Raw genomic sequence first — 14,721 nt, 5'->3', positions numbered from 1 at the left:
GACATGGTAAGAGCATAAGAAGAGCCCAACTGGCTCAGCATCCTGTTCTCACAGTAGCCACTGTGAGTTTTCTCTCCATATTGATGTTTAGTCCAATTTAGCACTAAAGAACAGGTTTTCCCTGGGAAAGGAGCAGGGCAAGGGGGGAAACCACTCAGACTCTTGCTCTGGGAAACCCCAAGAGCAGATTTAGGGGCACTTACGGGGAGAAGGATGTTCCATCATGCAAGGCGAAATCCTTGTACTGACAGAATGTTCGCCATAGTGCTACACTGAATGCAGTGTAGGGTATCCAAACAGAAATTCAAGTATGCAAAATTGTGGGGTGGGGTGGGATCATCAGGATATGGCTAAGCACCTTAATGCTGCCCCCTTTCTGTGTGTGCCTTAATGCAGATTAAATAAATAAATATCACATGCAGGAATTTTTTTTAATTAAATGGGCAAGTCTTTTTCAACTGTTCATTGGGACTGCATGATCCCCAACTGCAACAGTTAATACTGAAGACAAAAGTTCCCACTGGCTTGCGCTGATTTAAAAAATAAAAAAGAATATGGGAACACTGTTATTTTGTTACTAGTTTGAACAAAAATTCCCAGGGAAAAAGACAAAAATATGTGGGGTGCTTCCCATGGGGTTCATAGTTGTCTTGTGCTATTAAACAAGTAAGATCTCATGCTATATATTTTGCATGTGGTGAAGTCATTAGGTTTCTTATTTGAAGTGCTTAAAAATAATAAAAAGAGACCTTTGTTATACAAGAATTATTATGTATGGTGTGCCCGTTTCAATGCACTTAAAATAAAAAGATCTATTTAACTTGCAGCATTGTAAATCCATTGGGGTGATTAGAAATGTTTTTAAAATACAACTAAAATTAAGAGCAAAACCAGCAGCCCTATATCTTGCTGAGCCATCTGTTTGCTGTTTTCTCCAACCACATTTTCCAATGTTCAACTGCTTTCTATATTATACTTGTCAGTTTTGGTGTGGAAGGGAGCAAAATGGTGAAAAGCTTTAATGTATTTTCTGAGTGGGAAAGTGTGCCGTTTTGTGTGTGTGACGCTGCTGGAAGTCTTCTGTGGAATTTTGCTTTGCTGAATGTTTTGTTGGCGTATCAGTATTAATTGACTTAATATTGTCAGATTTGTTCTCAGAATGCCTGTTCTGCCTTCTGCTCCTAAACTTAAACATCATTGGAATTTTTTTAAAATACCCCTAGTGTATGTATATATGATATACAGTGAAAAGAAGGAAAGCGTGTCCATGAATATTTAACATTTTTATCATGTGAAAGAGAACTTCAAGAACCCCGCTTCATAGGGATAAATAGCTTGCATTTTGCCACAGAAGTTTTCATTCTTGGGGTGCTACAACTTTGCTTATTCATAGTGGATCGGTCTCATCAATTCCTTATCTTAAAGACTATCAGACAGGATCCAAGTTCCAAAAGTAGAGGAACAGCAGTATGATAGGACTGATATCTTCTTGGCATAGGAGCCAGCTCCTAGGGGCCATGGGGGCTTTGGCCCCCTGCAAAGTTGATGAGCATTCCCATTCAAATGGTGTGCGTGCACCGTGTCATGTGATTGATTATGTGGGGTGGGGCTTAACTAGACAATGTACTGGAATTCTTTGATTTGGTATATAACATTGGCCTGGTTCTCGCAGCATGGTAAGCCAAAGTGTGGCTTAGCAAAGCTCCACAAATGTGTGGGGTCCTGGCAAAAAGCTTGCAGTCACTTTGCCAAGGTAACAGATCGCAGTTAGCGAGGAGAAAGCTTAACCACAAGTCCCAGTTTGGATGACATGCGAAGCCAAACCTTGGCTTAGTTCAAAGTGGTACAACAGTAAAAAGGACTGGGGGGAAGCAAAGAGGTTGTGAGCTTCACTCTGGGAGCCCACACATTCATGCCATCTCTCTGCACTCTGTCATGTGAACCATTCCATTATATTTTGGTGATAGTTGCGTAATTTCAGCTATGACCCGAAAACTATTACTTTTTAAAGCAGCCAACTGATGTTAGGGAAGATGCTGTTTTCAGCCTGATCTATAGTGATGGGGTAAACTATCCTGATCAAGCTCAAAAACCGAGATATGTTACTCTACTCAGAAAATTGCTCAATTTATTCTCACCCAATTGTCAATCAAATCAGATTATATGATATTCCTAAATATGTCCTTGGGAGCACAATAATGTTTTGTTTCCTTCTTCAGCTACTTTCCAACACCTTAACGTTTTTGCAGATCTTAGGACCAGCAGGTCTCTCCCTCCCTTCCACACCCCTCTGGTACATGGCATGTTGTTATAGCCATGCTGAAAATGCATTTTTCCTCATGCAGCTGGCATCTCTCAGGGTGGAAGGGAAGACTTAAAATCTTTACTCGCTTGGATTTTAATCCAAACCAGAGACATTGCAGGGCTATGATGCTTGCCCCATATTTGAGATGATGATTGCAAGCCACCAAAATTAATGTATCTGAGCAAGGAAATGTATAATTTGGCAACTTCACTACTCATTTGAATCTGTTCAGTTTTGCTCCTAATCTCAAACCCACTGATTAAATGGGGAGTAATACTAATTTTAATCTGTCATTGAAGCTTTAGTAAAGCTATCAATTAAATCGATTGAAAATTGTAGCCCTGGAGAAGATTAATTCAAAAGTTTATTATTACTAGTGGGCAAAAGGCCAAAGCAGCATTTTAGCACAGACTTATAATCTTCACAATACAGTTGCCTAGTACATATTAATGTTGTAGTTATACAAAGAACACTTAATTATAAGAACAATCGTTTCTTTTTATAAAAACACATTTTAAAAGACTGTTCCACAGGTCAGAAAACAGCTTACTTAAGCCCATACATATTTATGGATAAAATTATCAGTAGTGAACACCCTTGAAATTCATAGGTCCCATGTATGAGAAGGTTAATGCATAAGTTTATATGAGATATTATATTCAACATCAGGCCTCTTCTTTCTTTTTCAGAGGAACCATAGGCTAAATCCTGTAAATTATAATGTTAGTCTGATTAGTTGACATGTGTTCATTTCTGTTTTTGGCACAAGTGGATGTCCCATGTGCTAACGTGATCAGCGATAAAATGGGTCAGAAAGAGAAGATGAGTATATTTATCTGTGACAGGGCATACTTCCTGCTCCTGAGTTGTGCAGGAAAATCTACACTTCTTTAAAACAACAGCAACAACAACAGACACAGACCAAAATGGCAGAAGAAGAAGGCACATGTACCCTGCCCTTGGGCTGAAAAGATACTTGCATTCCTGAGATCCCAGTTCCCCCTCCTAATCTTTCCAACCACGAGGCAACATGCTGCCATTTAAGTTACAAGAATGCCAGCAAAGGGGAAACTACTGTGAATTGTGCATAGGCACCTGCACATCTTCCAGTACTGATTTCTTTGCACACAAGACTTCCAACCCCAAGAGTGTCAAGCCTTTTAAAAAAATCATGGCCTCTTTCAGCCTTGGCCAACCTTCTTGAGGCAACACCTCACTCTTGCACTCGCACACAGGCACACGGCCTGGATCAGGCCACTGAACTGGAGGTTTGCCACCTCTGCTTTTAAACTGCAAAGGAGGCATTATCCCAACGTAGCACAGCCCTCTGTGACTGGTGGCTTCAGTGGGTGAAAGGGAGAGAAAACAAGCTACTTCTCTCCCTCCTTGCCCCTACCATGAGCAGGTGCCACTGCAGCGACTTCAGGAGATGAACCTGGTTTTTCTGCCTTCAGTCATAAAGCCAAAGACAAGCCAGGTGTAGTTTCTTGGAGGGTCTTGAGCCTGTTACTTCCCAGATGGGGCACATGGAGACCAGAAATAGCTACCTGCAGAGATGGGTGTTTGGAGCCAAGCTCAGGGAGACCCACCCCAGTCCTTATACCTTGGCTAGGTGCTGCCCTGTTGAGCAGAGGGAATGCAATGGTTATCCTAGCTAGGTTGTATTAATCCATCTGAGAAGTTCCACATATGGAAACATGTTTCTTTGCATGGATTTCCCTTTGTTTAATTAGGCATGCATCATTGATCAGAGTGCTGCTCAGTTATTTGCACTACATTGTTTTCACTGGAGTGAGCATTTGGGCCTTATCCAAATGTGCATCCACATGCTCATTCCACTGAAAACAATCCACTGCAAATCGTCATCAGCCATTGCCAGTCCAAGTTAGTGTCTCTTAATTGTCTAAAACTGGAATTGGAAATAAGCTTCCAGCAGTGAAACATGTTTGTGAATTTTTTTGTGTATCACAGAGAACAGCAATCCTGTCACATACTGGGATTGCATAAACTTTCTTTTTTTACATAATCTGGATAGCCTTGGGACAACGTAATCAAAATGTTGACTATTCTAGTCCTTTAATTTGTACTTTTGGCAGGAACGTCACATATTCAGCATCACCTACTTCAACTGCAGCTAAAATGCGGTTTAAGGCAACATGACAAACTCATTCTGTACTGTCTTTAAAGTGGTTGCAGAGATGTGAATGCAGAATAAATCAAATCAGATCTCTTACCTGGGTCTGCATAAAGCATACTAATGCCTTTGCAGAGCTAACTGCTTTAAGCTTAGTGGTCTTCAAACATTTTTTCCAAGTTGTTGTTGAATTAAAACTGTGATGTAGCTACTGGAGGATTCTAATGAGTTATATATTGGTAAAGGACAGTCAAGTTTGAGTGAATTTAAAGAGTGTAGTGTAGGATAGTTGAGATATTTTCACTGGATTTGCAATGCAATCCTGTACTTAGAAGTAAGCCTGAGCTATTTCTAGGGATTGATTCCCAGGTAAGTGTGAGTAGGATTGCAGCCTAAATGTCTGTAGGAGCAGCATGTGAAGAAGAGATTATTTAATTCTATGATTCTAATGGAAAATGTATGGAAAGAAGTAAGATTGTTGGTATCAGGGTTTCTGAAAGATCCTGCTCAAAAAGGCGGCCTAGGAATTCATGTTGCATCCATCTCTTTGTATGAGACAAAAACTGTGTTTGCATTAGAGTTGCTACAATTTTATTTATTTAGTTTTCTTCCTTCCTGCCAAATGGTGAAGATTTATATCAGCATAGGTGAAATAAATTTATGGAAATCCATATATTGAAACTTTCAACAAGAACCCTAATAGTGAATGTCACAAAGGAACTGGCTTTCCTCCTCCCCATGTAAACTGATGGGTGTTCTCTTGATCCTGTACATCTGGTTGTTTGCTTGTTTGTCTGTTTGTTGTGCAAGCATGCCAAATCCATTTTAATTTAACAACCTGAATTTCAAGTATGTTTTTGAATACCACCTGCTAGTCTGGAAGAGCCTTTGGACTACAGACTATGCTGGTAGACTGTATGGGAGATACTCAGCCTTGTTAGCCAGTAAGGAATCTCCACCACTGGGCAAAGAATGTCTTTGTTTGGGACCCATCTCCTGACCTGAATACTATTTCATATCTGCTTCGTGCCAGCATCGTAGAAATGCTGCAGAGTAGACAGAACTGATGTAATTTCTAATGAAAGGACGCAGCTAGATGAGACGAAAATAGAGGAAAGAGGATAAGATTTGTTAAAGGCTACATGGGAATGCAGTAGAATCTAGCTGACCCAGCAGTGTGTAGAAAATGTGAGGTCCAGGAAAATCTTGGCAAAAGTATATTTTGCTTTAAGGATAAATCTGTAGGCAGAATAATGTGCTAATTTGGTTGATGTAGAGGATAAGGCTGATGCAAGCGTGACAAGAGGCATTTAAGACAGGAGTATACAAGACAAAGACAGATTTCACATGCTTAAAAGGGCTTTTGAGGTTCTTTCCCACTGCTGTTGTGCATGTGTGAAAGACAAAAATGAAGCATTAATTGATGTACATACTGTATAATGCTGTTAAATTGATTGCTGGCCATATAAGATAGATTTACAATCACATTTCATTCTGCATTTTTCACTTGTGTTGCTGTTGAGCAGATTTTTTCGAAATCTGCAATAGTTTTAGTGATCCACCAACTATTTTCCATAGAGCTTGGCTTACTTGGGAATATGTTTTTTAGCATTTTAATCTCTCCTCACTATGCCATTTTGGTTACTGTTAAGGGGTTCAGCTCCTTTACCCAATTCTACTTCCTTTTCTATGATTGTGTCAGCATCTTCCAAACCTTTCTTTCTTCTTTGATCAAACCAATAAGGTCAGGAAAAAACCTTGTCTATTTCGTCGTTGTTTTCCAAAAGGGCATGTATGATTTTATGTTGTTGTTTAAAAACCAACTTTCGATTTCACCAGGGTTTTGTTTAAAAACTTTCGATTTCACCAGGGCTTTCCATGGTGTTGTCAGCTTCACAGGAAACTGGAAGGGAAGAGAGACTGAATAAATATTCGAATGAAGTGTGGGTAGGAAGGAGCAGTGCAGAAATGTGAGTTAAAGACTTTATTGACAGTCACCAAGAATGACATGATGGGATTCTATTTGCCTCAAGTTGCAGGAGAGTATGAACCAGTACACCGGATAGGCAAACAAGGAAAGTTACCTTCCACCCACTATCAAGAGGGGAGGGTGGCAGTAACAATATCCAAAGCAGGATATTGGATAATCCACAGGAATAGTGGATGGGGTGAAGCAGGGAGAATTTCCTGAATAGCAATTTAACTGCTTGAAAATGCAGATGTGATTTGGGCTAGAGGCACATAGAGCTATGCACTCCTGAGAGAAGGACAAAAGGAGAAGGACAAATCAGTGACGGTTAGTGTAGGGGGGGGGGAATCAGAGGTGGAGTGGTAAATACTAGTCAATTCAGTTTAGTTTGTAAACTGATAGTGAGACTTAAAGGTTTTAAGGATTGGAACAATGGTAATGAGTGTAGTGGCAGAGAGAGAGAGCTTTAGGACATCCATTCTCAAGGTATTTGGCATGAGTGGAGGCTAGCAAAAGAGGTTATATAGTAACTAGACTAAGTAGCAGAATGTGGCAGTGGCTTGGATGTGCACAGAAGGAACAGAGAAGGAAAGTGCAGAGTTGAGTCATTGTTTAGCTCAGTATTCTTCTGCAGAGTGCATCAAGAGGTTGATGAAAGTATGTTCAAACATTTTATCCTTGTTGCAAAAGACAACAATTGCCGCCCTTATTTTTTTTCCTTGAAAAAAAAGCCTGCATTCATAGTGGAGTGTGTGTTTTTCAAATGTGCATACAATACACACAGTAAATTTGCTCAGTATTTCTAAATCTGCTTGCAGCTTAAAGTGCAAACAATTCCCGATATTTTTAAGATAAGCATTTTCAGAACGTGGCTGGCATATTCATTGGTCTGCATTAAACGAGGCTTGTGGCTTCCAGCTCACAAAAACAAAAAACAAAACAAAAAAACGTGATGGCTGCAGCTCACATAAATAGGATCACTTGTCCCCCTCAGCTGAGATGCTAAAGGGTGAATAGTCATAAAAACTGAATAAGCTTTTCTTTTCCATTTCCTAATGAAGCCACATGGTTAAGCAGTGTGTGGGAAGCTTGCCTATACCACAACTGTTCAGTTCATACACGAATTATTCAAAGCTAGTACTCTTTGGCAACTGTCAGGAGCAATAAAATATTAGGTACACAAAAATTATTTCTTTTAAAACGTTAAAACTATCTGGGTGTTAATGTGGTGGGTGCTTCATGCCTGAGGGCCAGGGATTAATGAATTTGGGTGAGGACTGTAGCTTAGTGCCTCTGTCCCAGTGCTGACCTCCTGCATACCTGGATGACATTATAGGCGTCTACCATTGGGCAGCTACTGATGTCTCAGTCTCCTCAGAGGGCAGCACTGCTGCCACTGAACAGAGGAAACTGGTGGGCAGATGACCCATCTGATGGGATACTGCTGAGGCTTCTCAAAACTAGAACCAGCTATGCTGTCCACTATAACCCCTAAATGATCTCTGGAACCTACTTTGTTTATACTGCAGCCGCATTCTCCATGTTATTATAATTTTGAAAGTAACTACCATTAACCTGTCTATGCTGTCTTACATCGTGCTGGGATCCCTTGGAATAGTGTCAGACTGGGACTATATCTCCCATAATCTTGTTTGCTTACAAGTAGAAAAGCTGTGGAAGATATCATGCAGATGACTTCTTGTTTTGTTCCAATAGTAATAATAATTTATTAAATTTCTCTACCACCCTTTATCTGAGATCACAGTGGCTTACAATATAAAAACACAACAATGCATAACATAGTAACAAACAAGAACAATAACACCCCCTGCCACAGTTTAAAAAACCATCGATTGTTTAATTAGCCAAAGTCCTGGGAGATGAGGAATGTTTTTGCCTGGCTCCTAAAGATATGTAATGACAGCACCAGGCAAGCCTCGCTGGGGAGAGCATTTCACAAATGGTGAGCCACCACAGAAGAGGCCCTCTGGACCTTATGTGGAGGAGACGCACGAAGAAGGGCCTCAGATGATGATCACAGGGTTCAGGTTGGTTCATATGGGGAGAGGCAGTTATTGAAGTATTGTGGTTTAAGGGTACAAGCTATTTAAGGCTTTATAGGTCAAAACAAAGCCCTTAACTACAGTTAATTTAATTTTAAAACAAACATTAATTTGTGTTTGTGGGGTTTGTTTTTAGTGATAAATCTATTAATTTGTTTTGCAATGGCTGCTGAGAGGACATGTTTTCCTCTACAGCTAGAAAGAGTGTGGAACTTTGGGCTTTTGGTTAATTTTATTTTGAAACCTTTCTGATAGAAGAGATTATAGTCTTGTTTTTTCCTTTACATTGCTGCTGCCTTGTTTGTTTAGGAAGGGCCATAGCTCAGAGGTAGAACATTTGCTTTACATGCAGGAAGGTCCCAAGCTCAATCTCTGGTCTCTCTAGGATGGGCTGGGAAAGACCCCCGCCTAAAAGCCTGAATAGCTCTTGCCAGTCAGTATAGATAGATGGACCAGTAGTCTGACTTAGTATATATTCCTACATCTTGTAAAATGAATCTTTAAACAGTTTAGCACCAGCTACTAATGTAAAACTCCCATTTGGACATAAAAGTGTATATCATTAACTTGCATTAACTGTCCTCTGCTAGGAAATGGCTTATCCTAATTTCTGCTCACCTTCTGTATGTAACAGGCTTTCACTACCCAAATATTTTATGGTGTATTTAAATACAGTGGTATCTTGGTTTACAAACTTAATCCGTTCCAGAAGTCCGTTCTTAAACCAAAGCATTCTTAAACCCAGGTTTGCTTTCCCATAGCAGCGGGGGACTCAATTTACAAATGGAACCCACTCAACAGGAAGGAAAACATGTTCTTATTCCAAGGCAGAGTTCACAAACCAAAACACCTACTTCCAGGTTTGCAACATTCTTAATCCAAGTTGTTCATAAACTAAGCTGTTCTTAAACCAAGCTACCACTGTAGTTATTTTCTTATCAGTGTTGTAGTGTTGCTGAACTGGCCGCAGCTCTCAGCACCCTTCTGGTTTTTTCCCCCATCATACCAATCAGACTTGTGATTTGGTATCTGACAAGTAGATAAGATAGGAGGGAAGGAACTGATGTATCAGTTAGTTAGTGGTATTGCTAAAGCACTGGCACCAAGCATCCTGTCAGTCATCATGGGGTTTCCTCAAATGTAGTTCTTGGAAGCATTTGAAAGGCATTTCTTCTGAGGTAGTAGGTTACAGAGAACCATAACTAGCCTGTTAATTTCTCCTTCCTCTGAGCTTTCTGGTGGTACTTCCCTAGTCTAGATAAGCAAAGCTTTTAAGGAGAAGATGGACAGACATACATGAGTTTATTTGCCCAGAGACGTATGCAGCCTTATATATGTGGAAGAACAACAAAATTGTATTATGGCTTAAAAGAATCTTAAAAGCGGACAAATTTATTATGGTATATGCTTTAATGGACTAAAGTCCATTTCATGCTTTTGCAGGTTATAATGGCCTTGATAAAAATAGTTCAGCCAGTGATGGAAACTGTGAACAGAAGATGAGGGAAACTCAGCAGGCAGCAATTGCATCCAATAGTAGACTACAATGCTCTGGTGTCGGTTTTTCTGAGGAGAGGCTTTGTAAAAAGGAAAATAGCTATTCTACTTCAGTGATAGCATTTGTTGTTTTCTGTTTGGCTTTCCTTACTTTTGAATCAGGAAAAACCTCCAAAGAAGCCCTGTGAGGGTAGGAGAAGCCTCCAGAAGTCTGTGCTTTATAAAGAATAACATGAAAGATTAAAAATAAAAAGGAAGTGAAACATTTTGAATTCCAGCAGTGCCACTGAAAAAGAAGTGAGGATAGTGCGAACTGGCAGAAGTTCGGGGAGGGTTTATGGGCCCCACAGCAAAACTGAAATAGGAGGCTGGGTGGGTCGTTCACAGCAGTTCCCCCCACCCCATAAGTGAATGGATCCACAGATTGAAATGAGCTTCCTAGCATAGGGGTGGGTCCTTGTCACTACTTCTCTTCCTTCCTCACCCCCAGCAACCCTGGGCAATGGAGAGGGAGAGCATCAGAATGAGCTTTTAGATGCTAAAGTAAGGAACAGATACTGCAAAAGCCCAGAAGGAGATGTAATGCAGAAAGCTAAGGAAAGCCAAGCACAAGAGATCATCGAGTCCTGTGCCCTCAGCTACTCCTGTGACATGAATATGTCCAAAGTCATACTCCTCAAATGGAAGAGAATTTTGGTGAAGGCACTGAACAATGTTCTTTTAAAACATTTTGGTGGCAAAATGCAGAGACACAGAAAACCCTAATTTTGTAACTTCTCCTTAGGCTTTATTTATACAGGCATGATCTTACCTGTGTAAAGTCTTCACATGTGCCTGATTACATTTAAATGCAGTTACTATGTGTGCTTTCCCTTTCATGTGTAATGTCATCATCCTAACAAAACCAGGCCATTGATCACTGGCATGCTACATTTACAAATGAATTGGGCAGCATACATGGCAGGTTCATTTTAATGTGACTGAGCACACATATGAAGTATACATGTTTAAGGACTTTCACCATGGCCCACTATCTTCTGGATTAAGCAAGCCTTGGTAAGTAACTCTTGGTAAGCATTGACTTTAAGTAGCTCTAACTATCAGTTTCCTATCAGTCCTGGGGCAACAAGATTCCTTTCATGGGCTTTGATTAGTTGAGTCTGTTCATTTTTAACAATCACATACCATTTCTTCAGTGCTGTTCTACCCTCCCCCCATGGCAAACACCTCTGCAGCATCTGCATTGCTTCTGAATAGCGTGTTAAGGGATGACTGGCGCTGTGGGTTACACCACAGAGCCTAGGACTTGCCGATCAGAAGGTCAGCGGTTCAAATCCCCCCGATGGGGTGAGCTCCCGTTGCTCGGTCCCTGCTCCTGCCAACCTAGCAGTTCGAAAGCACGTCAAAGTGCAAGTAGATAAATAGGTACCGCTCTGGCGGGAAGGTAAATGGCGTTTCCGTGCGCTGCTCTGTTTCGCCAGAAGAGGCTTAGTCATGCTGGCCACATGACCCGGAAGCTGTCTGCGGACAAACACTGGCTCCCTCGGCCAATAAAGCGAGATGAGCGCCGCAACCCCAGAGTCAGCCACGACTGGACCTAATGGTCAGGGGTCCCTTTACCTTTACCTTACCATGTCAATGAGTCTGTTATTCCATCTTCTTGGATGAAAATAGTGAAAATATTTTGAGTTTGCAGGCTGCCTAGAGTTTTTAAGTAGAAAAAAAACCTGGAGGGTGACTTGAACTAAGTGGAAAATGTTGCAACCCATGATGTGTTAATAATTCCTGTGGTGGTATGTTCTATAGACATGGAATGATTATCAGGCTACACAGTCAAGACTTAACACTGATTGTCGGCATTTTTGTTGTGCTGGAAGAACAAATGAGTCACGCAAAGAACTCAGTCTTGAGATAATCTGAGATATTCTGTTAACTTTTGAGGATTAGCTTCTCCTTGGTCGAAAGGGCAATTTGGGTTTCTTTTCACATTTTAGTTCTCAGTGGGAAGTTTGCTTTAACCCCCATTTGCCTCTTCAAGGGGTTTTTGGATGGGAAAGCACATTATATTTTAATGAACTAATAAAAAACGATTTCCCTATGCTTTGACAGATGTTTTGAGTAAGACTTCTAGATGCATTGCTATATGGTAAACTTTTAACTGATTTAATAGTAATTGCATCTTCTTAAAGAACCCTGGGATGCAATCCCTAATTGATGCTGGTCTGAAGTTTTTGCATGTAAATTTTGGGGCTGCAGCAAAAACAATGATATTCAGTCTTCAGGGGTTCTGTACAGAGGCTTAGCTGCTCTTGGCCACACCATGTCCCTGGGATGGGAGAGTGACCTTCCCCATTACCTGCCCATCCCCAAAGTAACCATGCATCCCCTCCCTTTTATGGAGGATGAATGGTCCTCCAAAAGAGCATACGTTTATCTTAAACACACTTACTAGGGAATAAAGGTAAAGGTACCCCTGCCTGTACAGGCCAGTCTTGCCAGACTCTGGGGTTGTGCGCCCATCTCACTCTATAGGCCGGGGGCCAGCGCTGTCCGCAGACACTTCCGGGTCACGTGGCCAGCGTGACGAAGCTGCATCTGGCGAGCCAGCGCAGCACACGGAACGCCGTTTACCTTCCCGCTGGTAAGCGGTCCCTATTTATCTACTTGCACCCGAAGGTGCTTTCGAACTGCTAGGTTGGCAGGCGCTGGGACCGAACGACGGGAGCGCACCCCGCTGCGGGGATTCGAACCGCCGACCTTTCGATCGGCAAGTCCTAGGCGCTGAGGCTTTAACCCACAGCACCACCCGCGTCCCTTACTAGGGAATAGGCCCATTGAAAACAGTAGGACTTACTTCTGAGTAAACATGTATACAATTACAGTGCTAGAATCCAAGCAAATTCTTTGAACTTTTGCCAAACAGCAAAAGATTCTTGGGAGAAGGCTGTGATAGTTAAAGATATCTTTGAAACTTTGTAGTATCTGTGTGCCCTGGATATGCTTTTCTGAAACCCTCCTCTCATTCATGAAGTACCCTGCTTGCGTTTTCATTTTGCTTGTGGCTCTTGGTGAAGTTGTGTGATTGCCTCATCATATGCTTAGCTAGCAGTTTAAGCCTGCCATGCAACCGCAAAACTGACAGAAGCAAATTGAGTCAAAGCTTGATTAAATGCAGGTTGTGCTGTGAGCTAGGTAGGTTACACATGAAGCAATTCCACAACTTTTCAGATTTTGCAGATGTATTTATCCTATATTCTTGATGTACCAATACGTTGACTCTTCCTGTAACTGGCATGATAACTTTGAAATTTCTTGAGGATACAGGGCATAAATTAAATGAATTAATGAATAACATAATATGCTAATTGGATAGAGATGTTGGGTACCAGATGCAAGCCCATTTGCACACATTTGAGGCACGTAGAACTGAATACGCACACTGTTTTTAGCACTGGAAGGGGAGGGGGGTCTTACATACGTCCTGCCAACTCGTGTGGTGCCCTGGAATTCAACCCCCTTGCAAACGGGGAGTTGCCTGTATGCTTCTTTGAGTGGTTATTTGATTCTCTTTGGGTACTATAGGAAGCCACTGAATGCGTTTCTAAAGTTATCATTTAGTCTAAAACTAGTTTTAAAATATTATATGCCATGTGGCACTAGTATGTGGTTCAGAGCCTGTCACTAGATCAAAAAGCTGTGTTTTGCTCTTGCTGAGTAGACCCGTGCATTTGCTTATATATAAAAATGTCCTTGTCTTTTCTGCTCAGCATTTGTTCTGTGAAATAGATCTGTGTGAATGCTAAAACTGCTTCCAAATGGAAGTGAGACTTATAAGCAAGCTAAATGACACAGTTTAGAGTATCTGATGTTTCTATAAATATAGGAGGGAAAGTATAGCTTGAAAAAGTTAAGAACTTCAAAGGGCTGACTTTATACTTTTCAGAGGCAACTGTAGCTTTGGATAAAATAGATAGAAAGGAATCAATACTTGTAATTGCATGGATGAAGTTAAAAATATCTTTGGAGGTTAGAAAGTTGTTAACATGACAGCTGCATTTATGCTACAAATCTTTCCCCAGAGCCTATAATCATACCAGAAGTTACTGTAGATCTATATGGCTTTGCATTTTAACATAATCTTCAAAAGTAGAATAAATTTGCACGAGTTTTGGATTTCCTCAGCAGCAAATGTAGTGAATTAATTTTCAGTCAAGGAACCTCCAGTTCAGTTCTGTAATGTATAACTCTGGAAATTATCAATTGCTTGTTTCCTTTTTCTTCCAGGAGAAGATTAAGAAACCACCTTTCATTCTCGTTTTTGAAGGAAATGAATTGAGAATCATTTCACATTATCAGTGATTAAGAACATTCTCTAGAAACTTGTTTGTACTATCAGAAACCTATCTTGTTTTAAAATACAGTTGTACCTCGGGTTAAGTACTTAATTCGTTCCAGAGGTCCGTTCTTAACCTGAAACTGTACTTAACCTGAAGCACCACTTTAGCTAATGGGGCCTTCTGCTGCCGCTGCGCCGCCAGAGCACAATTTCTGTTCTCATCCTGAAGCAAAGTTCTTAACCCGAGGTACTATTTCTGGGTTAGCAGAGTCTGTAACCTGAAGCGTATGTAACCTGAAGCGTATGTAACCCGAGGTACCACTGTATATCCTATTGCTGTGGGTTCTAATAAGCCATAAGATGGAGACAGTAAACCAATAGTGAAAACCAAAGGCTATCAACCAGTAATCTTTTTAA

General features: G+C 40.9%; 1 protein-coding gene across 11 annotated transcripts in view; it reads left to right on the top strand.

Moving 5' to 3' along the window:
• The window catches only part of FYN (FYN proto-oncogene, Src family tyrosine kinase), a 114,499-nt gene that overhangs the window by 15,214 nt on the left and 84,564 nt on the right, over positions 1–14,721 (top strand). The window lies entirely within an intron of this gene.

The sequence above is a fragment of the Podarcis raffonei genome, chromosome 3 (genome assembly GCF_027172205.1).
Source record: "Podarcis raffonei isolate rPodRaf1 chromosome 3, rPodRaf1.pri, whole genome shotgun sequence".
Lineage (NCBI taxonomy): Eukaryota > Metazoa > Chordata > Lepidosauria > Squamata > Lacertidae > Podarcis > Podarcis raffonei.
Note: the sequence above shows the minus strand (reverse complement) of the source record. Positions and strands in the feature narration are given on the sequence as shown.